General features: G+C 45.8%; 1 protein-coding gene across 3 annotated transcripts in view; it reads right to left on the reverse strand.

The window, feature by feature from the left end:
- SUPT6H (SPT6 homolog, histone chaperone and transcription elongation factor) overlaps positions 1–20,399 on the reverse strand; it is a 1,195,112-nt gene extending 1,174,713 nt beyond the window's left edge. Inside the window, exons 1-2 of one of the 3 annotated variants that reach the window (XM_069615329.1) lie at positions 20,275–20,386; positions 10,278–10,413 (exon numbers count right to left, since the gene is read on the reverse strand). The gene's annotated coding sequence lies outside the window, so the exon portion shown is untranslated. Of the gene's footprint in view, positions 1–10,277; positions 10,414–20,195 lie in introns of all 3 variants that reach the window. The other 2 variants (XM_069615328.1, XM_069615330.1) reach the window with 2 other exon arrangements.
- Between the last annotated feature and the right edge of the window lie 6,855 nt (positions 20,400–27,254).

A 27,254-nucleotide genomic window follows, 5' to 3' on the forward strand; every position in this document is an offset into this window, starting at 1 on the left:
AAATAACATCTGCGTGGTTGGCCTGCCGGAGGGGGAGGAAGGCCAAGACCCTACAGACTACGTTGAGAACCTGCTCTTACAAGAAATAGGGGCCAAAAAACCTTTGCAAGGATTTGCAGTGGTGTGTGCACACAGAGCCCTTATGAGAAAGCCGAAGCCGCCCCCCCCCCCCCCCGAGCAATAATCACTAAAATACTGAACAAGGATCGCGAGAGGATACTGGAGTATTTTTGCAAAGGAGGAACGATTGAAAGGGCTTCACATGCACCATCACAGCGTATCCGGACTATACAATGTTGGTCCAGAAACAGCGGTACAGTTATGTGGCAATCAAAAGGAGGTTACGCATGGCGGGAAGAAGCGACGACATGGCTAGACCTTCAGGGTTGTCCAGAACCAGATGCGGAGTAAGCTCGAGAAGAGCGCGATAAGAAATGGGGACATTGCAGGTATATTGATGTGACGCAAAGCGGGTACCCCAGCAGAAATAATGATAGTGATTATGAGTAAGGGATGCGACTGGATAAAGTTGATATTTAGCAGGGACACCATTGACTGTGTTGAACCCAAAAGACCTGAATATAGACACGCGTATATATGTGCAAAACGTACAGTGAAGTGTGGTTGAACTATAGCAAATAGGAGCGGCAGGACGCAAGCACCCTACCCCCCTCGAGTATTAGTAGTAGTTGTAGCAGGTTAGCCACTAGGGCGACCTCACCCTATGGAGCTTCGAGTACAGGCGGGAGCCAGAAAGAGCTAGATGCGGGGGTGCCCGAGATCCAGGGATGGAGCTGGGCAACAGTTAATGGGGGTGATGTTGGGGATGGGGAGTTGGGGAAGGGTGGCGGGAAGGAGGGGTGTTTGAAGATAAGGGAAGTTTGAACCAGGGTACGAGCCTATATAGACAGGAACAGAAACGAGAACTGGACTGCACTGATGGGGGGGGGGGGGGGAAGATGGGAACTATAACAAGCCATGGGGGACCTTAAGATAATCACATGGAATGCCAGGGGCCTCAACAGCTATTTAAAAGAAATAAGGTTATTTTATACCTGCGCAGACAAAAGATAGATATTGCGCTGCCACAAGCGACTCATCTGACACAGGAAAAGCTGGGAACAGTTATGAAAAAATGGAAAGGGGTCGTGGCGGGGTCGACATATTCTGCCTATGCCAGAGCGGCGCTTATCTGGGTGGCACCGCATGTCTCTTTTCACTCGTTGCAGGAAACTGCGGATGGGAGAATGGTAATACTGAGGGGATTGGTGGAGAACAGGGAGATAGTATAGTGAACACATACGCACCCAATCAGAATACGGCTACATATTTTAGAACCTTGAGTACTAATCTTAGCAAGTGTATGGGAAGTGTAGTGATCTGGTGTGGGGATTTTAACTGTGTACTTAACCCCAGGGTGGACAGATCAGATCGGAAATTGGATAGACCTGCCCAGGCAGCAAGAGTGCTGCAGACACTGCTAGACGACTTTGGTCTGGCAGATGTGTGGAGAATGAAGCACCCCCAGGAAAGACAGTACTCGCATTATTCTGCCCCACAACAGTTGTACACGAGGCTGGACTATGTCTTTGCCACGTCGGAAATGATGATGGAAACGGTGCAGGCAGAATATAAAGCGAGGGTCTTGTCAGACCACTCGCCTCTAGTTGTTAGTTGGCAATACCGCCCCCCAAGGGCGAGGATCCCAACATGGCGGCTCCCGGCAGAGGCACTTAAAGATCCCCTTTTTAGGGAAGATAAGGGATGAGATCATAAACTATTTTGAGGTGAAAAGGGTAGCGTGGACTCCGCGAGCACGCTATGGGAAGCTTTTAAGGTGGCGTTGCGGGGCGTAGCCATAGCAAAATCTAAATCTAAAAGCCTGCAAGGAGGAATCCTGACCGATCTACATGAAGCAGAACGGGAGCTGGTAAAAGCACAAAGAGGGAATGATGATACTGGAATAGACACAGAGCTGATACTTAAATTGCAACAGATATGTGCGGAGCAATGGGACAGGCTGTGTAACCTTAATTATAAGAAATATATAGAGAGACAGCATGCGGGAGGAGATAAAACAGGAAGCCTTTTGGCATGGTTATACAAGAGCGAAACCCCTAGACTCACCATTAGGACAATAACAAGAGAAGATGGCAGTGTAGCTGATACCCAGGAGGGAGTTAATCAGGAGTCTGCAAATTACTATAGGAAACTCTACGGGGATGTGGCGAGAAGCAGTTATGAGGAGATAAAAGAAACACTAGAAGACATAGGTCTGCCCACAATAAGTGCCGAAGAAAGAGAGGAGCTGGATGCACCGATTACCTTAGAGGAGTTAGAAGAAGTAGTGAGACAGCTACCTACTAGTAAGACCCCAGGAGTGGACGGCTTTCCAAGTGAGTTGTATAAAGTGGAAGTGCTCCCCCCAATGTTAGATATGCTAAACGAAGCGTTTCAGATGGGACGGCTGCCAGAATCGCTTAGAGAAGCAATCATAATACTGCTTCCTAAGCCCAACAAGCCTGGATATAGCTGTAGCTCCTACAGACCACTAACAATGCTGAATCAAGACAGCAAGATATTGACAGCCGTTTTGAAGAGTCATTGGCAAACTAATACACCCCGATCAGACAGGCTATGTTCCGAATAGGAACAGAACTCATAATCACAGGCGACTCCATGGGGTTGTCGAATGGGCGAGCAAAAACAAGGGTGAAATGGAGATAGTGTCCCTAGATGCGGTGAAGGCCTTCGATTCTGTGAAATGGCCATGGCTGCTGGCGGGCTATGGGATGGGGCCTGGATACATAAAATGGGCAAAGATGCTATATAGTGAACGGTTGGCCAGAGTCAAAACGGGAGCCGTGATTTCTGAGAGTTGGCTACTAGGTAGAGGTACCAGACAACAGTGCCCATGGTCCCCTATGTTATACATATTAGCTCTAGAGCCTTTGGCTATACACCTCAGACTACAGTATGATACTATAGGCATTGAGGTGGGAGGGGAGCGACGCCTGATCTCCTTGTATGCGGATGATTTGCTGTTGTTCCTGAAGTACCCGGAGGAGAATCTCCAGTACATCCTGGAGGTTATGGAAAGGTATGCAGGGCTGTCTGGCATAGAGGTGAACCCTCAGAAGTCTATTATTTTCCCGCTAGGCAGCTATAAGGGGACCCCTATCGGGCAGTTGCCAGTGTTGCAAGCTCCTTGGGCTGTTGGTACCTTTTGGTACCTAGGGATAGATGTGTACCATACGGTGGAAAAAGAACATAGGAATAATACTGAGGTAGCCATATCGAAAATTGAAAAGAGTATGACATTTTGGGTGAAGCTGCCTCTAGCGATGATGGGGCGTAGTGCAATGCTCAAGATGGTGAGCTTGCTCAGGCTTTTACATACCTCATACCTAGGATGTTTTTCACCAAGCTGAACGGTATGTGCAGGGATTTTCTGTGGCAAGGTACCAGTGATAGGGTGGCACTATGGAAGTTGCAGAACTTTTACGAAAAAGGAGGATTAAGGCTCCCTAGCTATGAGGTTTACTATGTAGCGAGCCAACTGCAATACATCGCTAAATGACTCTCAGACGATGAGACCACTGAATCCAGGTTGTTTGGAGCAGACTGTGCCCCATTTTATTTAAGAGAGATGATTTGGCTGGCAAGTCAGAAATTAAAGCACGTCCTGAGACGATGGTGCTCGGTTGGATGATCTGGCGCCGAGCATGCCGGATGATGGAAAACCCAGTCCCGTGCTCCCAGCAGATACCGCTGGTGGCGCTGGCTGGAGGAAATGAGCAGCTACGAATGATAATTAGGAACCACTGGGAATCGGTGGGGTTGGTAACAATGGGAGATGTCTGGCGGGAGGGGACCATCGTAAATTTTGAAGAGCTTGGTGAGGAAGTGGGCTTGCATGTAGGTCAGTATATAACATACCATAGACTGGTGCAGGAAATTAAGAAAACTTGGCCTGAAACAGTACTAGAGGAAGAGCCAGAAGTAACCGTAGACATGATATATGATATAGCACACTAGATACGATATATGATATAACGGAAGGGGGGCATGAAACGTCTACAGTATATGAGATGATGATGACTCAAGTTGGCAAGGAAGTGGTGCAACTTAGACTGGACTGGGAGGAAGGAGTAGGGGACCTGATGAGTGACGGGATGTGGGCAAGAGCTCAGGGGTATCATAAAAAAGTATCGAGAAATGCTAGGCTGCAACAGGTACAGTTGTATATAACTCAGAGCATATCTGACGCCACTAATGATAGCCAAATTTAAGAACGCCGGAAGCCAAGTGTGTCCTAAATGTAATGAGGAAAATGCAGGAATGCTACATATGTTCTGGGCATGTCCACTGATAGCGAAATATTGGAGAGACAAAGCGCAGAAAATGGAAGACAAGGGAATCTGCATGAAGGTGGATACTGTGTGGGCTTGTTTGTTGGGAGGGTTCCCCAGACCGCGGAAGCTTAAACATGTGAGTAAATTGAAAGATCTGGCGTATGTTCTGGCGAAGAGAAGGATTGCGATGGGATGGAAAGCGTGTCACAAGCCCAAAGTGGAGACATGGTGGAGGGACTTGCAGAAGTGGGCGGAGGCAGAAACAGTGGCATGGCAGGAAGAGTGTAGAGGGGACAGAGGGCGAAGCTGGAGCCCTAGCGGGTTGGAGACAACTAATAGCAGAACTATTTGGGCCTTCATATGATGGACCAAGCGATGATGACTCAATAAGCGTGGCGGAAGAGGACTCCCCACCACAAGAGGTGGAGACCAACAATGGGAGAAAGTAGGCCCGGGAGGGGGGAGGGACGGGAAATACAGTGGGCGAAAATGTAACAATGTATGTGTATTTATGAGCAAGTTATGTACCCACTGTAAGTTGAGTTTGGTTTGTTATTTGAATAAAATTAATAAAATGATTATAAAAAAAAAATGATATATGATATAGCAGAGGGAGGGCACGAGATTTCTAGATTGTACGAAATGATGATGTCCAAGGTTGGGAAAGAACTAACGCAACTGAGGCTAGACTGGGAAATGGAGGTGGGAGCCCCAATGGAGGACGGGATGTGGGAGCGTGCCCTGGGGTATCATACAAAGGTGTCAAGAAATGCTAGATTGAAACAAATACAATTATATATTACGCACAGGGCTTATATGACACCCCGAGGATATGGAGGTTTGAAAATGGTGGTAGACAAGTATGTCCCAAATGTGATGAAGAACAAGCTGATATGGTACATATGTTCTGGTCCTGCCCGGTGATTGAGCGCTTTTGGAGCGAAGTAGCCGGGAAACTAGCGGAAAAGGGGGGGGTCACCGTGGTCATAGACTCAGCCTGGGCCTGCTTACTTGGGGGGTTCCCCAGATCGCAGAAACTGAAGCATGTCAACAAACTGAAGGATTTAGCATATGTGCTTGCAAAAAGGAGGATTGCCATGGGATGGAAGGCTCGTCATAGGCCACGTGTGGAGATCTGGTGGAATGAGTTGCAGAAGTGGGCGGAGGCGGAGACTATGGTGTGGCAAGAGGCAAGTAACATACAGGGAGAGGAAGAGGTGGGAACCCTAATGGCATGGAAGTTGTTGGTAGCGGAACTGTTTGGAACAATACCAGATCTGACAGAATCCACTGAAAATCAAACCCCACCACGCGGTGCGGATACAGAGTGAATAGAATTAATAGGCTCGTATGGGGGGGTGTGTTAAGGGGAGCAGTGACCAAAACTGAGTAATGAACAATGAGAAAATTGTACTGTTGATATCTGCACTGTGTATTTGGTTTGTATTGGTTTTGTTTGTTGAAAATGCAATAAAAATTGTTTAAAAAAAAAGTATGTTTTGATAGCAAGTACAGAAGCCATGGCCTAACACTGCTGCATTTCTCAAGGTTTGTATAATGTAAAAGGTTCTGCTTGTTTTAACAATTTTGCACATAGTGAAGGCAAAGAAACAACGATATTTGCAAGGTAGCATCCATATCCCTATGCATAAGGGAGAAAAATGAATACCATTACTGGGATCTGTATTTTACACTATATATTGAGAGATCATTCATTCTGCAAATAAGAAACGGTCGGCTCTCTAATTAGCGGGCATATGGCTAGCTCGCACCTTGAATTGTTTACCCCAGATGTTATGATTGCATTACAAAAAGGTGAAACATTAACTAAAATAATATTGGACAACGTAAATGATTGAACAGAAGACAAATTGGCTTTTATGTACTACTAGGATTGGATTAAAGGGAAGTTTGCACTAGATCCTTAAAATTACTCCCAAAAAAATACAAATGCCAGAGTGGGGTGGGGGGGGGGGGGGACCTGTATGCAGCTTATGTCGACCTAATGGGAGTTTCTAAAAAAGGAAGACATGGGAAACCTGTAGGCTTAAGTGAAAGGCTGCAGGATAACAAATTAACTATACTTGCACTTGGAAACAAGAAAGTAAATTAGAATGATAGCTAAGGCAGAAAACGCACACAAAAAAACTATATTTAGAATAGGCTGGAAAAAGGGATGTTTACTTGCGCCAACATTAGTTACTTTTGGTGTAGCAGATATGGAAACAACTTTTCAGTCTTAGCTAGGAGATATATGGATTATTATAGACTGACGATATGGTAGTCATTGAACCGATTCAGAGGAGGCTAGAGACCTTAATTGAGTAAATGACAAACCGCAAAAATTGTGGTATTTTTGGGTAATTCCAAAGTCTCCTGCTGCTCCTCTATCCATCCCAGATCCTCTGGTACACCCCATTTGTCCTTACCCCCACCCCCGCCAGGTGCTTCCACTTGGTACAGTGCTTGGTTATAAAATCAGAATACTTTGTTTTTACAGAACGTGACACTTTAGAATGCGTTACCTTTATTATTCATAATACAATATTCAAACATGACTGAATATATATATATATTTTTTTTTTTAAAAGACTGTCCTTGAACGTTTCAGTTGCACGGCTTCTAGTGACACCTTGGTTTCAAAGGATGGCAATCCCTAGTAACAATGTAATGGGGAAGGGAATGTTAAAAGGTATTTGTACCGCGCACCTTCACCACTGTAGGGTGAATAGGACAGCGAGAGTTGCGATGTCCCGTTGGCAGCTTCAGTTCGGCTTGCACCGTTCGTTAAGCTTAAGTGCGGGTTTCGGCTCGGGGCGAGTTCCCATGTGCTGTTATGCCGGGATGTGTTTGTCTGTAGTTGCAAGGTGGTGAAGTATGTGCGGATTGCGGTGCCGAAAAGTGGTTGAGTTTCTGTATGAGAAATGTATGCAGAAAGTTGAGGTTTTAGAGATGGGTTAGTGGCTTTTCCTTACCTCTTTATCTGGGGAAAAAGGCCTAAGTGCAAGGTACAGCCGTCAATGATATGATAGTTTATTTATCTAGTGCCTATACACTGGGTTTTAAAGTGCTTCAAGGCAAGGAAGAGAACAAGGGAATACACAATGACATTCTTACAAGCCACAAACATTAAGGATGTGAAATGAACTATCGTACTCGGCCTGGCGACATTTCAGATAGTTCAAGAGCTAAGCCATAGATGAGGAAGGGAGGGGGGGGGGGGGAAGAGTGGGTAGGAAATGGAAACAGACAGGCGACTACCGTACTAGGCCTGACAACATTTCTGGTAGAGCCGGAGAAAAACAAAAAGGCGAGGGAGAGGGGTGCAAAAAGGGAAGGGAGGAACAAAACAAGCGACTATTTTACTAGGCCTGATGACAATTCAGATAGTGCTGGAGGGCAAAACACCTATATTCAATGAATCCAGCTGCACTGCTCTTAATTCCAGTATATTTATGTTATAGATTCACTCTCAGATGGTCCATGTGCACCTGGAACAGAACTCCCATGCATTTTTCATCTTTGAACTATAAGCATTACAATGGGAAATTTCTGATGTTTGAGGGTGAGGGACATTTCCGATCAACTGTTTTTCAAGACCACAGATCTTACAGACATTCCCCTGCAGTTGTGTCCAACTGCAGGCACTTTTGCGTGAAGGACAATGAAAATGCATGAAATCACTGCTACCAATTTTTTTCCACCATTGGTAAAGATGTCATCATGAGCAAACATTTCTGCTTGATAACAGGGTCTGCTCTGAAAGGCACTCTTGCACTTGGAACCAGAGTCGGCCCCATTACACATCCCGCTTCAGAGGATTGCTGTTACCATCCACCCCTTTCCGATGCAAATGTCTGCTGGTAATATGGCTTGAACTATTGATGGAAACATTTTCTGGATGTAGATTAAAAGAACTTAAACTCCCTCTTCTTGGTTCAAGGCCAATGGACTTCATGTTCTCAGACTCCAGTGTTAATCTGCATGAGCTCCAAATAGAGCATCTCTCGAAAAAGATGGGCTAATGATTGTATACTACGATTCCACCTTTAGATCATTCAGCCTAGACCAGGATGCTCCCCTCATGACCCATGAATAATTTTCAGTGATCACGTTGGCTGCGTGTTTAGAGGCATTGATGACCATTTGCAGCTGTGCAACCTGTCTTATTAGGACCATCTTGTCCTTTATTTTTTATCTTAAGGCAAAAACACTTCCTACTTACTCCCATAGTGAACTGTTGCAATGACTTACAACTGTTAAGGAAATTGCAGCTAAGACCGATGCTGCTGGACTAGTGCAAACTTTTTGCCTGATGGAGTCTATCCTGCAGGTTTACATATAAGCCTGAGCCGATGAAGGTGGTGAGAACTGTGTCGCAGGGTGGTTTTTTCTCGCATAAACAACTATTAACAAGACATTTTGAGTGTCCTTTCTAAGGAGTAATCGATCACAAACTGCGCTTTTTAATCAAACATTGGTTATTAACAAATGAAGATGGTGAAGAAATGATGGTTTGTGGCAGTCATGACTAGCAGAATGAGAGGTGAGGTCTCTAGGTTGTAATGACTCAGATTATAAACATTTATTGTTGAAGGGCACAATTGTGACATTGAATTTTTAAGCTGCTCTATTTTAGAAATGTTAACACTTAGGGTGTGGGAATAAGGACAACTCACGACTTTCTTCTTACAGACTTATTTGTTTCTCTCTCATTACAACTCAACCCGAACTAAAGACCTTAGGCCCCGAGCATGACGTCTCAAGTTCTTCTTGTTTCTTTTGTGCGATAAGAGGGGTCTCCCTGTCGCACGGCCATCAAAAACTGGATGCCATCACATTTTCTTTCCCTCAACACGATTTCCCCTACCCCCTCCTTTTATCCACTTTCCCCCCTTCCAATCTCCCAATTTCCACCCATGCTCACAATCTTGGTCTCCACACTCACTCTTCCCTCCTGTCAGCACCATCTGTAAGATCTGCTCCTCCCTCACCTTCCACGCTTCTTAATCTTCTCCCACCTCTTTTACTGCTCTTCTCTCCTCTTTGGACTCCCCGTCACTCATCTGGCCCCCCCCCCCCCAAAAACCATCTACCACTCCTCTATCCGTATTCTGCTCCGCGGTCCTCGCAATTCTATTTTCACCTCACTCTCTCAGCTTGGCTGGCTCCCCTTCCTCTCACAACTAAAATTAATTCCTATGTCTAGTCTTCAAATCCCTCCATGAACTTGCCCCCCCCCTTATCTCTATTCTCTCCTCTCATCCCTCCCACTCTTTGTGCTCAGCTGATCTCTTCTTACTCACTGTACCCCCTACCCCATGCGCCTCCTCACGCTTCAGTTCCTTTCAGCTCTTGGCCCCCCTACACATTGGAACTCCTTACCTCTTTCTATCTGCTCCATCCCCATCTACTCATCCTTCCCCACCTCCTTGAAAGCCCTTCTCCACCCCCAACCCCCCCCCCCGACTTTCCTTCACTACCTTCTCCAACTCCCCTTCTCCCTTCCCTCTCCCCTCAAGTAAATTGTTCTACGTACTCTCTCACTGGTTTGCTTCATGATTGTATATGATTCTTTCTTTATTGTACCTTGTTGTTATACTGTAAAGCGCTTTGGATTAAAGCACTATATAAACCTAACATAAGGTGAATTGCTGCTTTTTATTTCTCCCTCACTGCTGTTGGCAGTAAATGTGCTGGGCTGCCTAGTATAGCAGCAGGGGTGGTGGCAAGGTGAAGAACAATAGGGCGACGGAACCTCCACTGGCACGTCTTCAACTGATGTGATTTAGTGCCGCGCAGACTCGCTCCTCCCTCAGCTATCGAGCTGATAATGCCAACAAGGCAAGAATAACCGGCACCTTCAACTGTGCCTCAGCCGCGAATGCAGGCTGCTTTGGATTAACTGGGAGAGATATAAACCTCTTCGGTGACCCACAGTGAACTCCTCCGAGTTCCGGCTGCCTTCAGCCCAACGGGGGGGGCTCAACTTCTTCGTCCGTCACGGTGTCCTTCAGTAAGCCGACACGAAACCCTCTTCTTCCGCAGCTTGCGCTTCCTGGTGAGAGCAGAAAAAAAAAGCACACATTCAGTCCCCCTGCGCTTTCCTGATAACTCGCAAAACCCATCAGTCACTCCCCTTTGTCCCTCCTGCTCCAGTCAGCTTCCCACCCTTTCCTTGCCAGGGTGCTCTGTGCAGCCTTTCTCCCTGCTTCATTCTCTTTCACAGATCCCCCCCCCCCCCTTTGACGGCCCTTATGTTTGGGAAGGGCAGAGGCGCATGACAGGAAGTCTGCTTGAGCCATCAGTCTTCCTGGATGGTGGATAGTTTGAAATTAAAAAGGTTGCAGGGACAAAAACAATCTGAGGATCCGGCGCTTTGTATCCTTAGGTCTTGCTAATCAGACTAATAGGGCGTGATTTGTCACCAACGTGACTTGTCGGCCCAGGAGGTAATATCGCAGGGTCTCCATTTCCCACTTGGTGGCAGATCCCATCTCATGGGGTAGGAGTTTTCGGCTGAGGAAGAGGATTGGCCTCTCGGATCCTCCCTCGTTGGGAATAGGACTGCTCCCACCCTGGATCCCATCACGTCAGTATGCAAAATGAAAGGCGGTGAATAGTCAGGACATCGTAGCACCGCCTGATCGGTAAGGGTGTTCAAGGCACTGAAGGCTTCCTCCGTGGGTTCACTACTCAGTTCTTTTGGTGGTGGATGTCTTCAAAAGATCTGCGAGTGGTGCAGCGATCGACAAGAATTGGAGAATAAATCTGCAATAGTAGCCCACAAAGCCGAGAAAGGCTCGCACTTGCCGGGTGTTGGCAGAGAACTGCAGTCTCTGAATCGTCTCCATCTTCTTCTGTGGTCGGATTGTACCCTGTGCAACAAAATACCCCAGATATTTAGTGTGAAAGTTGGCCATTTGTTTTTTTTGGGTTGACATGGAGTCCTGCTCATTGCAGTGTCTCAAAAATAGCTTCCAGATGCTTCATGTGTTATTCACAGATGGGCTGTATACAATGTTGTCTAAATAAGCTCTCACATAATGCTCATGACCTTTTAGAATTGCATTCATGAGTCGCTGGAAGGTTGCCGGGGCCCCATGAAGGCAAAAAGGAAGTACTGTAAATTGGTATGGTCTGCAAGGGGCTGCAAATATATTTTTTTCTTGGTCTTTTTTCCTGGTCTTTGGTATGTAGGGGAATTTGCCAGAATCCCTTGGAGAGATCTATGGTGGTCAGATATTTGGCTCTACCCAGCTTCTCTAGGAGGTCTTCGATTCTGGGCATAGGGTATGCATAAAACTTGGGAGATCTCATTGAGTTTACGAAAGTCCATACAGAACATGGAACTACCACTGGGCTTGGGGACCAAGACAATGGGGGAGCACCACTAGCTGTGGGACGGTTCGATCGCCCCCATTTGTAACATTGACTGCACCTCCTGTTTCACGGTCTGGATGCAGGCTTCTGTAAGGACGTAGTCTGACTGTGGTCATCTCGATACAATAGTGAGTCTTGGTTGTCCGGCCCTGTAATGATGAAAACATTGGGGAGAACAATCAAGTTCCATTCGTTCTTGAGGTCGTAGGTCAGGATTAATTTGTAAGGCCTCCTTTCCGACATGCTCCCAACTCTGGGGTGCGTCCTCAATAGGAACTTCCTCAGTGCTGATCAAGGTGACGTAGCTGGGGGTTCTATCAGTCTTTTCAACAGGTTGACATGATATGTTTGTAAGGGTACCTTCCGGTCCTTCTGTCGTACCCTACAAGTGCCGGGGTGATGACTTGTTCTATGGTATAAGGCCCACTCCAAGGTGCCAACATTGTATTCTCGGTCGTCGGTAGGAGAACCAACACTTTGTCTCCCACCTGGGTGCCTCTATTATAGCTTTGCTCTTGCCTCCCCTGGGCTTGTTGGAGATGGTCTGAGCGATTTCCTGTAATTTCTTCACCCTCTCCCCGAGCCGCATACTCGGTTACGGTGATTTCTTGTGGGGGGTTGTTCTTCCCACCCATCCTTCAATATATCTAGCAGAGTTTGTACTGTCCTTCCAGACAATAGTTTGGAAGGTGCAAACCCTGTCGAGGACTGGGGGGATGTTCTGGAGGGTCATGAGTATCCAGGGTATCAGTCTGCCCCAGTCCCTTTCTTCTGGCTTCACAGTTTCCTTAACATTGGCTTGACAGTTTGGTTATACAGTTCCACCAGTCAATCGGTCTGGGGATGGTAAACCACAGTTCTCAACTGTTCGGTTCATAATGTCTCGCAGACTTGTTGGAGGACGGTTGACATGAAATTTGTGCCTAGGTCCATTACAATTTCTTTTGGCATTCCGACACAAATTAAAGAGGAAATGCTTTCATATTCACTTTCTAGGTAAAAGATGTCCCTTTTACATGTAGGCAAGCTATTGGCATGAATGCACGTCTGCCTTACGGATTGCGACATTCTCTGTTGTAGGTGTGCCCTTTTGATTTGCGGAAAATGTGGACATTCTGCGTCTGCCTTTATTGCCTCTGTCAATTTAATGGAAATGTATCCTCATGCTTATACTTTTTTTTTTAAAAAACATGGGCCCGTTTTGTACTAAGAGCTTTAATAATTATCACTTGTGATGGAGTCGACTGCATTGTTATGATTTAGTGCAGCGATTCCCCAACGTGTAGCTCGGGAGTAACATGTTGCTCACAGCACCCTAAATTGCTGCTTGCCAGTTGCTCTCTGACATGGTGTGGAGGCACAGAAGGAGGTGCTCAAGGGATGAGATCTCAGTAGCAGTACAGCCAGCAGAGAGTCCTGGACTGTGCAAGATTGTTGGCAAATGAGCCTGCTGCAGTTCCAGTTGGCTTATTATTGTAGATGCAAGTTTTGAGTTTGTTGCCACCGCGTAAATTATTTTTCAGTAAATTTCCTTCCATATTGTGGCAGTGTCATTGTTTAAACCCCATCACCGTCAGATATTTTGCACAGCTGACAATGAGAAAGATAATTGAACCATGTTCCCACGTTTGTGTCCTGGAGAGAACGGTCATATTATGTCCCTTTGTATAGCGAGTTGGAGCATTATGGACAAAGTGGCATGCATACCCAACTTTCCTTTATTAAATAATTTGCGTGCCCTGCTTTCTGTACAGGTTCTGTTTGTGTATGATGCCACCATGCATTACATTGAACAGGAATATTACTTTTAGTGTCACCTATATTTATTAATGCATAGTATCTTAGTGGAAAAATTGTCATCTTTTGATACTCTGTTCATCTGGCACCTGGATAATGGCCAGATAAGGGAAATGCATGCCACATTTTCATAATTTGACCTATATTCAAATCCAATAAATTAGAGTTAATACGTTTAAATTAAACCAATTAATCCAAATACCTAGTTAACACCACTGCACCCCTCTATGAAGTGGCCGTCAAATGCTCACGGTTTTGACCAAGGTTTGCCACCGAGTTGTGTGTAAAATCCCCTTTGGGCAGAGAAAAGCGGCTTCAGGCTTCAAATTCTTCTGTTGCCAACCACATTTTCACCAATGTAACTGGCCCCAGGTGATTTAAAATGCACTAGTTGCTATTGCATGACAAAATAATCCTTAGACGGTAACCTCCAAAGCCCAAGTGAAGTGATCTGTAGAGCATACCAAGTAATGACAGTATTTAACAATAGTTAATCATATTTCTCCATTTAATCCAACGCTGAAATTCCCTCAAACTGCTGGAGAGGACGTACATCCAAGGGCACCCTATTCCATTTGATGTGGTCCGGTCCTAAAGCAGAGATATACTGGAGGGAGGTGACAAACCACATAAAGGCAATCACCGGATTGGCATTCCCGTGGGACCCCGGAAATGTACTCTTGGGGGAATGAGGGGGGAGGTGAATTCCTCCTAACAGGGCAGATCGCTCGACTCTGCGCTCATCTCCTGTTAGCGGCCAAAGTAGCAATGGCTCGGCTTTGGAAACACGCTGAAGGCCCCCCTCGGTCCCACTGTGGTGGTCCAAGTGTTGGGAAATTGCTGTTGCTGAAAAGGTTACAGACATCCACACAGGAAACCTGAACTACTTCCTTAATACCTGGGCGCCAACACCTGGGCACCCTTCATGGACTAGAACAATTCCTGGGCCTTACCAGAAGACCTCCATTAACCAGATGGCTACAAGGCTGAGCCGAGCAGAACGGTGAGGGGAATGAGGAGGGCACAATGACTCATGTTGTGTATTCCTGCATCTGGCCACTTTATAGTTTTCGTATTGTTGTGATTGACAACAGCATAGCCTATGTGTGTCTACATCAATATAACCAAATAAAATGTTTAATTGAAGTTAGCAACATTTTAAAACATGCATCATTTAAACAAAATATAAATCACAGAACAAGCCAAAAATAAAAAAAACAGTTTTAACATATTCAAACAAGCTATATATAAAAACCTGATAATTACAGTTAATTGTGTAAAACATACCATCCTTGCATGTCCAAAAATGGATGCAAAACACTGAAACAGCAACACATTAATCAAATCTTCGACTCCCATTTTACAGGCACACTTTGTGCTTCCTCATGCACACATTCATTGATTGAGGGTTGGGTACATGTAAAGTACGATTAGCATCAGCCTCCTGCATTTTTGGGATCTTCCTTCACAGATTTCTTCTTGCAGTCTCATCTGTGTATGTCTGCATATAAAGCGAAGGAGGGCAGCTTATGTATGTTTTGGACATCTACCTCTTTCCCCATTGGACAAGCTCTTGCTCTATCCAATGTGTCAAATGTAGTTATATCCCACCCCCTATCCAAATGGACAGTGCCTTACACCCCCATACAACACATTTTTCTTTACCAGGGGGTGGCAGCAATCATGCTTTCACTGAAATTCACTTTAGGATTAGCAGAAAATCCCAGATGTGCTTTGAAAAAATAAGTTACAAATTATAACTGGACCGAAGCCTTCACAATGAACACCCCCAATTCCACCTATAAGGCGCTACCCGTCTACCTGGAGGCAGACATGCTATTTTACAACCCCTCCAGGACATGACAGTTTGAACCACCCAAGATTTTGCTGCCATAAAAAATCATGACACAGGCCTTTGTCTTATATACCTCCAGGCACGTGTCCAATCTGAAGGCCCCAGACTTGAAATGTAAAAGGCTCTTTAATCCTTAATGTTGTCCTTTCATCTGTCCTCTTAAAATGATTGACCCAAGCAAAAGCTCTTTGAGAAGGGTAGGCCCAAATAAAAACGAGACTGCCACCTCATCTCTACATTCATTTAAAAACCCGCTATAAGGGTTTACCCATTCCCCGAACATAATGTTGGTTTTTATCATATTTAAATTAAAACAATAGTTCCCAAAATAGTCATTTGTGTATAGCAGGCCCTGTTAGGGACCTGTCGGGGTCATGTCCAAAATAGCCATGTCATCAGCATAAAAAGCATGCTATAAAACGTATCCCTCAGAGAGGGTCAGCAAACTTTCCTAACAGAAGTACTAGTCAAGGTCAGAAAGCAATAAATTGGGGCCAACTGGCATCCCTGCTTTTAACCTTTATTAGTGGGAAAAATAGAATTCCCTGATCTTTTACAACGGACAGATGCTGCGATGTCTGCATATCACAGTTGGATACAATTTAATGAGCCATTAGGGATCCCAATAAAATGTAAATTACACCACAAGATGTTTCTATGAATCAAATCAAATGTTTACTCAAAATATAAAAAAAGAAAAAGCTACAACTAATCTCCCTACGCCCCTATAACCTAATCATATTTCTCCATGGTGGTGCTCTGTGTGAAGCAGTGGTCCACTGTATTGAATATGCATTGATAATATATTTAAGCCCTCCCCTGAAGCCTGTTTGGGAGGGCTTCAATATATTGTTACCTTGAGCCTACTCCTCCAGTCGGAGAATAGCTCCTCTTGATCCATCGTCCCCAGCTAACTTCTGTCCCATTTCCCCTTATGCCTTTTCTCTCTAAAATTCTTAAACAGGCTGACTATACCCAGGTAACCCGTTACCAGAGTCTTCATTCTCTTCTCCCCCTTGAAGTCTGGTTTCTGCCCGTCTCACTCCACCGAAACTGCACTTCTTCATGTTTCTAATTCTCTACACTCTTCTATTCGTATTCTCCTCGATCTATCTGTGGTGTTTGATACTGTGGACCTGCTTTTCTCTTCTCTTTCCACTTTGGGTATTTCGGGGTACGCTCTCAAATGGTTGCGCTCCTATTTTTTGCAACAGACTTATTATGCAACTTGAGCTGGACACTCTTCTTTGCTCCCTCTTCTTTATGGTGTCCCCCAAGATTTAATACTTGGACATCTCGTTTTTTCTCTCAAAACTGCTCTCTCTGCTCTGATTTCTTCCTTCCATCTCTCCTTCCACCTTTACGCTGATGACAACCAGATCTTTCTGTTCCTTTGATTCAGTCTTCCATTCCACTGTCTCAAACTGTCCAGAACTGGATGTCTTCTCATTTTCTACATCTCAATACCTCTAAAACGGAGGTTCTCTTCTTTCCTCCTACTATCTCTTCCACTCCAATCCCCCCTTTCCTGTATCCACTGTTTCATTTTCACTCCAGCACGCAACCTGGGCATTATCTTTGATCATCCTCTCTCCTTCTCCCTTCATATTTCCTTTATTGCCTGCTTCAGCCGCAATTCTCTATTTAACATTCACTGTGCTCGCGCTCATCTTTCCTTTCTCGCCACTAAACTTCTTCTCTTTTCCCTGGTCCTTTCCTGTATCGACTATTGTTCATCTTTGCTGCTCTGTCTCCCTGCCTGTCATCTCTTTCCTCTTCGTTCTATCAGTAACTCTTCCGTTTGCCCTTTTTCCTTACCCCCTCTGGCCTCTATTACGTCCTCCCCACTTTCAATTTTACTACTTACTTTTGAATTCTGTCTTCTGGATCACTTTCTTTCAATTGTTTTCAAAAGCATCCATGGCCTGGTTCCTCCTGTCCCCCGCACAGCCCTTGCAATCTTAATCTATGTCTCTTGACAGTTCCTAAGCCCCCTTGTGCCTCATCTCATTTCTGCTCTCTCTTTTGGCTCTCAGGTACTGGAACGCTCTTCCGCTTTCACTTTGTTCCTCCTCATCTCTGCATTTTCCTGACTAATCGCAAACTCCCACCTTCTTTTGTCTTCAGCCTCTTAAAAGTCTGTTTTTCTCTGCCAATGTAACTTTAGTTCATTTTCATCGTACTGTTTTTTAAATTATTTTATTGTTCAGCACCTTTGGTGAAAGTTGATTGATAAATTCAATAAAATACAAATAAAATTGGCTTATACTGTGAGCGCTAGTGGTCGAAGGACTACTTGTCCAAGGAGATGGCATAATTCCTGTCACCACAATTGCATTAAACAATTTGGTGTCATTCGAAAAAGCTCCCATCGTTTCTCAAATTCTTTTTTTGTCTTTTAGCAATTTGTATGTCCTTAACTATGAATCTGGCCAGCTGTGTACACACCACTCATTAAATATCTTAAATCATTGATCATTCTGCATCAAACCATGGCGCATCCCCTTCTATAACCTGAACCTCCTGAACTGGGAGACACCATTTGCGAATAGCTGTGTTCCTGATAGTTTCAGCCAAAGATTCAAACAAACTGGAACTTCACTGTGTGGCCTCTGAACTGTTAATTTTAAGAGAATATCTTAATTTCGTGGGAATTGGTCATTCTTTCCAGTGCCTCCTAGTCGACCTTAGGCATTGCCAACTAGCCCATTTGGCTGTTTGACAACATCTTTGTGGTGCCTACCCCTGGCCATTGGAAAAATTAACAAGGAGGATAGTGATCACGCTCTGTTCAATTGGAAATGAAAAATTTCATAACTTTCCTGAAGAAAAAACAGTCCACAATACAGTAATTCATGACTGAGAAACAGTATTACTGGTCTTAGGAATGCACCATCTGCGATAAAAGATCCCGGAGCAGAATCCCAAAGTACACCTGAAAATCAGTGCTCCATTTGTGACCAATGTGACTGTCCAAACACTTGCACTATATTTCTTAAACCTATTTTGCTTGAGAACATGAAGCCCCTGCTAATGCCAATTTGTTCCTGATATATTTTTGAACATTTTGACTGGCCCCATCTAAAAATGTCCTACTGACAACCCAATTTCCTCAACATTTCCTGTACAGAACCACTTAATGTCAATTGCAGACAAAAGCCTTGTGAATTGCACATGGTCTAGATTACTGTCGAGTACTGCAAATTACAATGTTCTATTGGCAGTTAGCGTGGATTACATTTCTAATTTGTGTTGCAATCAGTTTTTTGCCAACTGAGTGCCCATATGTTCGATCGAAGAATGGGATATGCACAATTTGTTCATTGCACACAGAAGGTTGGTACCCCCGATTTAGTGAATGGACGTAATTTCGAAATGTGAAAATAACATACTTTTTTTGTGAAATTGTGGGGTGAGGCCCCGTCCCACTATTTCTCGTACCCCACGCCAATATTTTTTTTTTAAATGTGCCCAAGAATAGAGAAATGTTTGCAAAAAGCCATGCAATAATATTTCCATTCGTTATTTTTCTGACAAAGTTGTATACAGATATCCATTTAGTCACAGTGTACAAGATTTGAAATAAAATTTTTAGGAGCAGGAGCTAAAAGTCAGCTCCGGACCGTCACCAAGGAAGCACGAGCAAACTCCAGGGACCCAGGAGCAAGTACACAGCGCACCACAAATCCAGCTCCCACATGAGATGCAAGCTTTAACGTGTCATCCATTATGTTCAAATGTGTACTAGGTGTATGCCAATTCTTTTTTAATAACATTACAAATACTCAAGGTTAATGTTGTATATGCACGTTTGTACGGCACGAATTGGCCTGAGACCAAAAAAGTAGCTGCTAGTTGCTGTTGGTTTCAAGCTAACCAGGCCCCCCTAGGCTGGAAGCAGGAGCTAAAACAGCTCTAGGCAATTCCGTCCCCTACAGTGTATGCTGTACCTGACAAGTGTCAGGGAAAGCCTATCGCCTTTGCCAATATTTTGTTTGTATCCCTCTGCCCGACACCTGCTAAACGCTTTGGATGGGTTGCCATCAGTCAATAAACAAAAGAAAAATCAAACAAACAAAAATACTAATTAGAGACCATCATTTATGTCGATGCTAGCCAAAAAACGGACAGCTCCCGATGCACACACAAGGGTTACACACATGCGGTAATCTCTCGGTGCGGATACGAGCGAATGCCTAAAGCCCACTACGCCTTAGGTTGGAGTGAAACCCTAGCCCACATGGACCCTTCAAAGCCAATGGTACAGATGGTGAAACTTGCCAACCGTATACACGTTTTAGTAACACACGGTGGCACAGCCTAGAACCACCACTTCAGAAAACATATGCCAAGCGGGCACTTAAGGGCCACTGTGTGTGAGAAGCATCTCTCACCTACTCCAGGCAAAGCAAGTGTGACCCCTACCACTAACAGCGCATGCCCCATTTGAACCTCGGAATACTGCAGACCACGCCACATATCCATGATACGGTTGGTGCTATTCATCCCCTCTATGCTTCGCCCCATTGGCCTTCTTGCTCATCAATGCCCCAAGTAGTGAACCTGCACAGACATGCACCCGAACCTACTCTCGGAGGCAAATCCCATGACCACACTACCACGGAGGCAGTTAACTTGCAATGTTACTAGTGCCACCGGCAAAGCATTATCTGCGGCAATGTCAGTTAAGCAACTGGCGATCAACAACCTTCCGTTCGCGGAGCAACCTCATACTATTCCATAGCCTTCCCCGTGCCGAGTTTCCCTACACCCTTCTTCGAGTTCACAACACTTCTTTCTCTCACCTATTTAAGAACCATCGGCCACATCACCCTTCGCAAGGGGTCTTGGAAACGGGTCCGCTCAAACCCAGCTCATGCTCACCTTTCACGGCTCGCTCTTCTACTCGAGAACCAAAATATTCTGCTGTCCCTTCGTTGCGGCTGAAAATGGAGGCCCGGGTGGTGGGAGCAGACAGCCAGCGACTAGTTCCCATTAGAGGAAAGAACCTAGCAGCGGATCTTCACGTGACTGACACTTACGTTCTACGTTAACGCACGCCCAATATTGTTTTGAGATTTAGCTTCGCTACGTCGTTTAAAACCCCTAAACTAGTTCGTGACCTTTAACGAGCAGAAAAAAACAGAATCTGATGTGATTGACCACCATGCAAGACGTTATTACTCTGGGATCGAGAAAAACTCGGGAGGTTCCCTGGGAACTTTAGAAATTGTAGGCGGACTTGCGATAAACCCGGTTATATTTCGGTACTGCTCTGTAGGCGGGTGTAGATGTCGCTATGACCACGGCCTTCAGGGATTTGTAATGAAGGAAGGGGTCTGATGGGGTTCATAAGGTAAGGTGTGGGACAGTGTCATTGTCGACAGAATTTCTCAACAAGGTGACCAGAGATACACACACTGAAAGAGACTAATTGAGTATTTTACTCTCTCCCTTTAAGCACAGTTATATTGCTGATATTTAAATCTGTCGGTCGTGTTTTTGGCTTCCGAGGCAGTTTAGTTACTCAAATTACTCTGTTTAAATATGTAGTATTCAATGTTATTGTGATTTGTACCATGCACCACCGCCACTTTTATGGTCTCCGGGCGCCCAGGGGGATCTGAAAAGTATGGGGGTTGGGAGGGGTTAGCTAGTGGGATTGAGAGGGAAAAGCGCAAGAGAGCTTTGATGTGCTGATGGTAGCTTCAGTTCGGAAAAACCAGTCACTGTGTGCTGGTTTGTTTAGTGGTTGTATATGCGTCTTGGGTGTTGTGGAGAGTCAGTAGAGTACTTGTAGTTTGCACTGCTTTTGTTTTTTGTGGTGGAGGTGTGTGTCTTGTTTCTTCAGTGTTGCAGGGTGGGGATGCTGAGTATTAGAGAGTTGTTAGTCGCCCATTGTCTGAGTCTTTTTCTGTGGGTTGGGTTAATCCATCAGTGTTATGCTTGAACTAAAATGGCGCTGGAGCGCAGTGTATTCTGGGAGTGCTTGGAGCCATGATGTATATTTACTTCATGCCGCAGTGAAAAGCTGCAAACATTTTGCTGAGTGTTAGATTCACGGTGCTGAAAAAACATCCTTTCCAAACCTGGTATGCGGTCAAGGACATTTCTGCTGGGAAAGCTAACTTTGTTATGGTTTGTTACGGTTCGGAGCGTGTTTTTAGAGGAGGGAGGAACTCTGCTCCTTGAGGGTAGCTCTTGATTGACCCAGCTGGCAACTGACGGCTGCTCATCAACTGCGCAAGTGCCATTTCCAGAAGGTTCGAGAACTGCCACCCCTTTGCGGAGTGTGTATATATGCGGAAACCCAGAGGTGGTCAGGTGAGAATTCAGCCGGAGGAGGACGCTTACGTCCGGCACTCCTGTGAGCTGTGGTGCTCTCGGCCTGGCTGTTCCCGGGGTCTTCCAGCCGCTTCTGGGTGAGATGAGGAATCCAGTTACGCTCGTACGCTCACAGTGATGTATTTCCTTTTGAATTCTTTGCTTCTTCTGAGATTTATGTCTATGTTACTTCTGTGAGTTATTTCTATGTTATCACTGGTTGCTTCTAAGCTTTGAATAAATAGCCGTATAAGTGCTGATTATCTTCTAAGAGTGTGTGGTTGCGAGTTATTGAGTCTTTCTGCGTTCAAAGTATTTGCTCTATAATTGCATTGGTGATTTATGTTTTTCCGTGCACTCTGGGGAGAGCAATACAATCGGTTTGGTATTCCACAGTGTTAAGAGTCAGGTGTTTTATTTCTTTGGGTGATCCGGTTTCTAGTTGTGTTGTTTTGGCAGTTTTTCCTTTGCTGATGTTCCCTCTTAAGCATGGTGAGTGAAAGAGCCATTTTTTTTAACAGTTTACTGAACTTTAGGTGATTGTTGTTCGTATTTCTTTTAGGAGTGAGTTCCAAACGCTCACCATTATGCAGGAGAATGCTGATCCCCCAAATGTGTGCTTTGCGTATTGTTTTGGTTCAAGGCGAATGTCGTTGCTGGACCTTAGTGTTCATGTTAGTTTGTAGATGGACATTTTTCCCTGAATTAATTCTACACTTGGTCATGAAGTGCTCTGTGTGTTATGCAGAGTGTTTTGGAGAAGATTTGTTTCTTCACTGGTAACCAGTGTGGCATTCTGAGTGCTGGTGTAATGTTTTCTCTCTTCGGGGGTCTGACGAGTTTTATTGCAGCCAGGTTCTTTATTGGTTATATAGTTTCCTCATAAGGTATTTTGGCATTCCAAGGTAGATGCTGTTGATGTAATCTGGGATATGACAGCAACTGTTCTGTGTGGGAAGGTGAAGAGGGGGAGTATCCTCTTGTGTGTAAGTGGAAGAAGCATTTTTTAACTACTGCGTTAGTATCCCAACCTTTTGGACCACTTTGGATGATTCTGGTGGCTTTCCTAATTCGGTAAACTATGGAATGTAGTGATTGTTCAAAGGGTCGTTGGTTGTGATCAAGATTTCTGTTTTGTCCGGATTGAGTTTAAGGCTGTCGGTGCTCATCCAGTGGTTTAATTCAGTGAGGCAGTTGGTAAAACTTGGATTTTGTTGTTGATTTTGTAGATTAGTTTGAGTGTCATCTGCGTAGTTGTAGTAGGTGAGGCCATGTCTTTTGATGAGGTTAACTAGGGAGGGGGTGACGAATCTGAGGTATCGTCACCGCCTTAGATGGGGAAGCACCTTTCCATGAGGCCAGGGTGTTGAGGCTGCTACCCTATAATTCCTTTAGGGGTGGTGATCGGCGTGAGGATATTAGGGGGAGGGAGGACCCCACTGAGATCAGTGACCACTTCGGGAGAACGCAGTATCCCCTAGAGCCTCCCACAAACCCCCCCCTAATTCCCAATTACCTATTTCTTCCATGTGCTGTAGTAGCATATCCCCAATGAGAACCACTGGGACCTCGAAGAAGCCATGCGGAATGACGACCACTCACCAGAATGAGTATACACGTTCTAGTCTCCAAGGCGCTCCTATTGGTCAGCCGTCAGTTGAGGTAAGAGAGGGAAGACCATGATGGCGCCTTCAACTTCGGTCCAGCACAGACTGAGGACTCAGCAAGCCCCACGCAGACTCAGAGTGCAGAACAGCAGACAGTGTCCTGGAGAGCAGCGCGCTCGCAGAAGGCAAGCAATGCAAGAGGCAGACTGTAGGGGAAGCAGGACACTCACCGGTAACCGAGGCCACTGGCGTGCACCAAAACTGCCAGAGAACTGCAGGGAAGGGACGCAGAAGACAGACTAAGTCACGAGAAGCCAGGAAAGCCGACAAAGCTCTTGGGAGACTCGCAAACAGCCAGAAGGTGATGTGCCGGACCCCACAAGTATGGGGTGGCTGGTCACATGTCTGGGGAGACCCAGAGAGTGAAAGGAACCTGAAGCCAAGTAGGAATGCAATATTCACTAAGGCAGAGTAACCTAGCGAATGGGTCTGGGACCCATACAACAAAGGCATACCCCTACCAGTATCTAAGGGGAATAAGAACTGCACAGACCTTGGCAGGAGAGTAAACCAAGGCTGTGGAATAAAGGACGATCAGGCCAAGAGGACGTGGTGCATAAGCAAGTGAAGGAGGTCTGGGAAGGGGGCATGGCTTGGACAGCCATGGAGTAGGACGTGCGTCCTGAAGGGCTCCCGAGGATCCGCCAAATGATCAGCAGAAACTACGTTGAAAAACGCCTTAAGGATCCCACGAATAATAGCACGGGCGTTGGAACGTGTGCTCTGCACACAGGGCAAGGATCGAGGGAATTGGACGCTGTGAACCAAAAGTATCACTTGAAATGGAATTGCGACAGTGAGATACATTGTCTCAAGATGGCCGCTAACAAAGGAAGGAAAACGGAAACTACTGAAGCGGCTCCGTAGGGCCAGCAGAAGATCGCGGAAAAGGACGTCGGGAAGAACCCGGGCTCCTGTGCAGATTGCAAGTGAAGAGCGGCGAGCACTAGGCAGCTACAGTAGCGCGAGGTCGCGCCGACTATCAACTGTTCCAGCGAACTCGAGTGGAGCTGCCAGCTGGGAGAAATGATTCATGCTGGCATGCGGGGAGAAACTGGAGCCCCCATGATAGTAAGCCGCATGCAGGCTCTAAGAGTAGCTGGCCTGCGATGCGGACCCAACTAAGGGAAAGTCTAACTTCAAGGCGAGGGCCCGAGAGCGGTGGGAGCGTGAACAGGGGGGGGCTGGCACACAGAGTTGCGCAGTCCTCACTCGCGTACAGCGGGAGCCCCAGCTTCGCACGGGCAAGTCCTGCAGTGGGAATTGGCCGGAGTCCCGGGTTGCACAGAGGCACGTAGTGCACGCCTAAAGGAGAAGTAATAGGTCGCCTTCTGCGCGAGGACACAGCAGTGGACGGCCGGTACGAACTTATCTTCACTCCCAGCAGATCTGCCTTTTTGGTGGCTGGAGACATAAGCTGGTCTCCTTCCTAGAAATTCGTTGAAGAGTCTTAAAGGATTAATTTCTTTCCAGCCCATTACACCATCTGCATGTTAATAGGTATGACATTTCTGATGTTAACTCCAAGTGCAATACTGTGGAAAGGAGTGGCGAACAGGACACGGCGGCGGCCTAATAAACATTAAAATGGTAGCTGAGGGTGGGATAGACACCTGGCAGCAGTGACTATTGAAATATGGGATATGGATATTGAACAGGCTCTGATGGAAGCGACCAGTGGGCTCATGAGAAGTACAAGGAGCGAATAACAGTCGTCACCACGCAAAGCAAGGCACGCACAGCAAGCTCAAGCGGCTGTGGACACAATCGGTGGGCGTTGCACATAAAGGGTCTGGAAGCTAGGTGACTACACCAAGGGTAGTGTGGTCTCTAGGACGCAGTGAGACGCTTGATACGAGGGAGGACACAACCCACTCTGAAGTTGGAGCTTAATATACAAAAGCTAACGCCAGGGCACCTTTAGGATGGCTGCCTCACACCCGAAGAGGTACACTGGTGCTGTGCTTATACAAATAAGCAAGACTGTACATCTGAGGCCACCCAACCTCTGGGGCGTAACAAGGACTGCGAGATGTCGGGGCGAGGGGCCGTGAGCAAAAACCAGAACAAGCAACCCACGATGGAGGCATACGCCAAAACGCAACAATCTCCAGCGGCCATAACGTCTAAAGGCTTGATAGCACCGGTGGAGTGTGCCGCAGTCACTGACAATCACCAGATACTAGGGGCCATAACGGAGCTGCAAGACTCATGGGGGACAGCGATGTCGGACCTGTGCACTTCCCTGGAGGCTAAAATAGACGCAGTAGGTATAGAAGTTACCCTGCTGAGGCAAGACGATAGGGGGCTGGCGGAGAGAACGAGCAGCTTGGAAAGTGCGTTGAAAACCAATACCGACACCAGCACTAGCAACGCAAAGGAGATCCACGTACTCAAACAACAGATAGCTAACCTGGAGACTCGGGTGGAGGAGGCGGAAGGGAGAACGAGAAGGAACAATATCCGCGTGGTGGGACTGCCAGAGGGAGAGGAAGGACAGGACCCTACAGACTACATTGAGAATTTGACTCTTACAAGAAATAGGGGCTGAAAAACTCACGCAGGGATTTGCAGTGGAGCGCACACACCGAGCCCTTATGAGGAAGCCTAGGCCCGGGGCCCCTCCCCGAGCGATCATCGCCAAAATTCTGAATTATAGAGATCGCGAGAACATACTGGAGTACTTTATAAAAGGAGGGACGATTGAAAAGGCTTCAAGCACCGTCACGGCGTATCCTGACTATACAATGCTGGTCCAAAGGCAACGGTACAGCTATGTGCCGATCAAAAGGAGGCTACGAGCAGCCGGCATAAAATGCATGCTTCTGTACCGTGCAAGATTGAAGGTGGTGCACAAGAGTAAAATGTATTTTTTTGATTCTCCAGAAGAAGCAACAACATGGCTGGACCTGCAGGGTTGCCCGGAACAGGACGCGGAGGAGATGCGAGAGGAACATGATAAATGACTGGTACACTGTATGCATGCTTATAAGGCGCAGCGTGAGCACCTCAGTGATGCATAGATGAAGATGGATACTGCTGGGTGCGACTAAGCATGGTTAACATTTTGTTAACTCAGGTTGATCGCTAGACTCAGCGCGAAGGTAGCGCCCATCGCTGTACCAGATGTTTGTTCGTAGAATGAGGTTTCATACATAAAGTAATTCTTAGTCGAGGCAATCTTGGCTAATTGCATGATGAGGTTAACTGGCGTCTCAAGTGGTGGGGTTGTGTCTCTCAGGATTTTCTCGATCACTTGTAGGGTTGCCATCTTTGGGATCTCTCTTTCTTTCCAACCACATGGATACTCGTGGGGACCCTGATAACTAGGTGCAATTCCCCGGTACGATCCAACCAGCCACCAAGACATTGACACATTAACCTTTGTCTGTCTAGCCCTGATGAATGTGGCCGTTGTGCCACTGAAATCGGTAGGCTTCAAATATCAGGAAGAGTCTCAGACGAGTATACAATGAATTCAAAACTCATCTGGGCCCTCTGATTCATGACTTCCCATAAAAAAGATGGGAATCATTTAATAACCTCCAACCTGGATTCTGAAAATTAATTATGAGAAAGATCAGAACAGAAGAGGAACACGGGAGATCTAAAATACTATCCTTTTTTTAAAATAAACAAAGGAATATCAGTACACAATAGAAATATATCTAGCTGTACCTCCTTTTTTATACCCCGTGGATAGAGAAATCAAATAAAATCATTTTTTTCATCTATGAAGCAGTTGTGTTAAAGTAATTTCAAGTACCTCTCTAGAGGGCGAACTAAAAATAAAGAATTAAACATTTTGTGAAAATATCCCCACAGAATCGATCAACCTGAGTTTTATATTGTGTGAATACGTAAGGGTACACT

The sequence above is a fragment of the Ambystoma mexicanum genome, chromosome 9 (assembly GCF_040938575.1).
Source record: "Ambystoma mexicanum isolate Mex_15411 chromosome 9, UKY_AmexF1_1, whole genome shotgun sequence".
Taxonomy (NCBI): Eukaryota; Metazoa; Chordata; class Amphibia; order Caudata; family Ambystomatidae; genus Ambystoma; species Ambystoma mexicanum.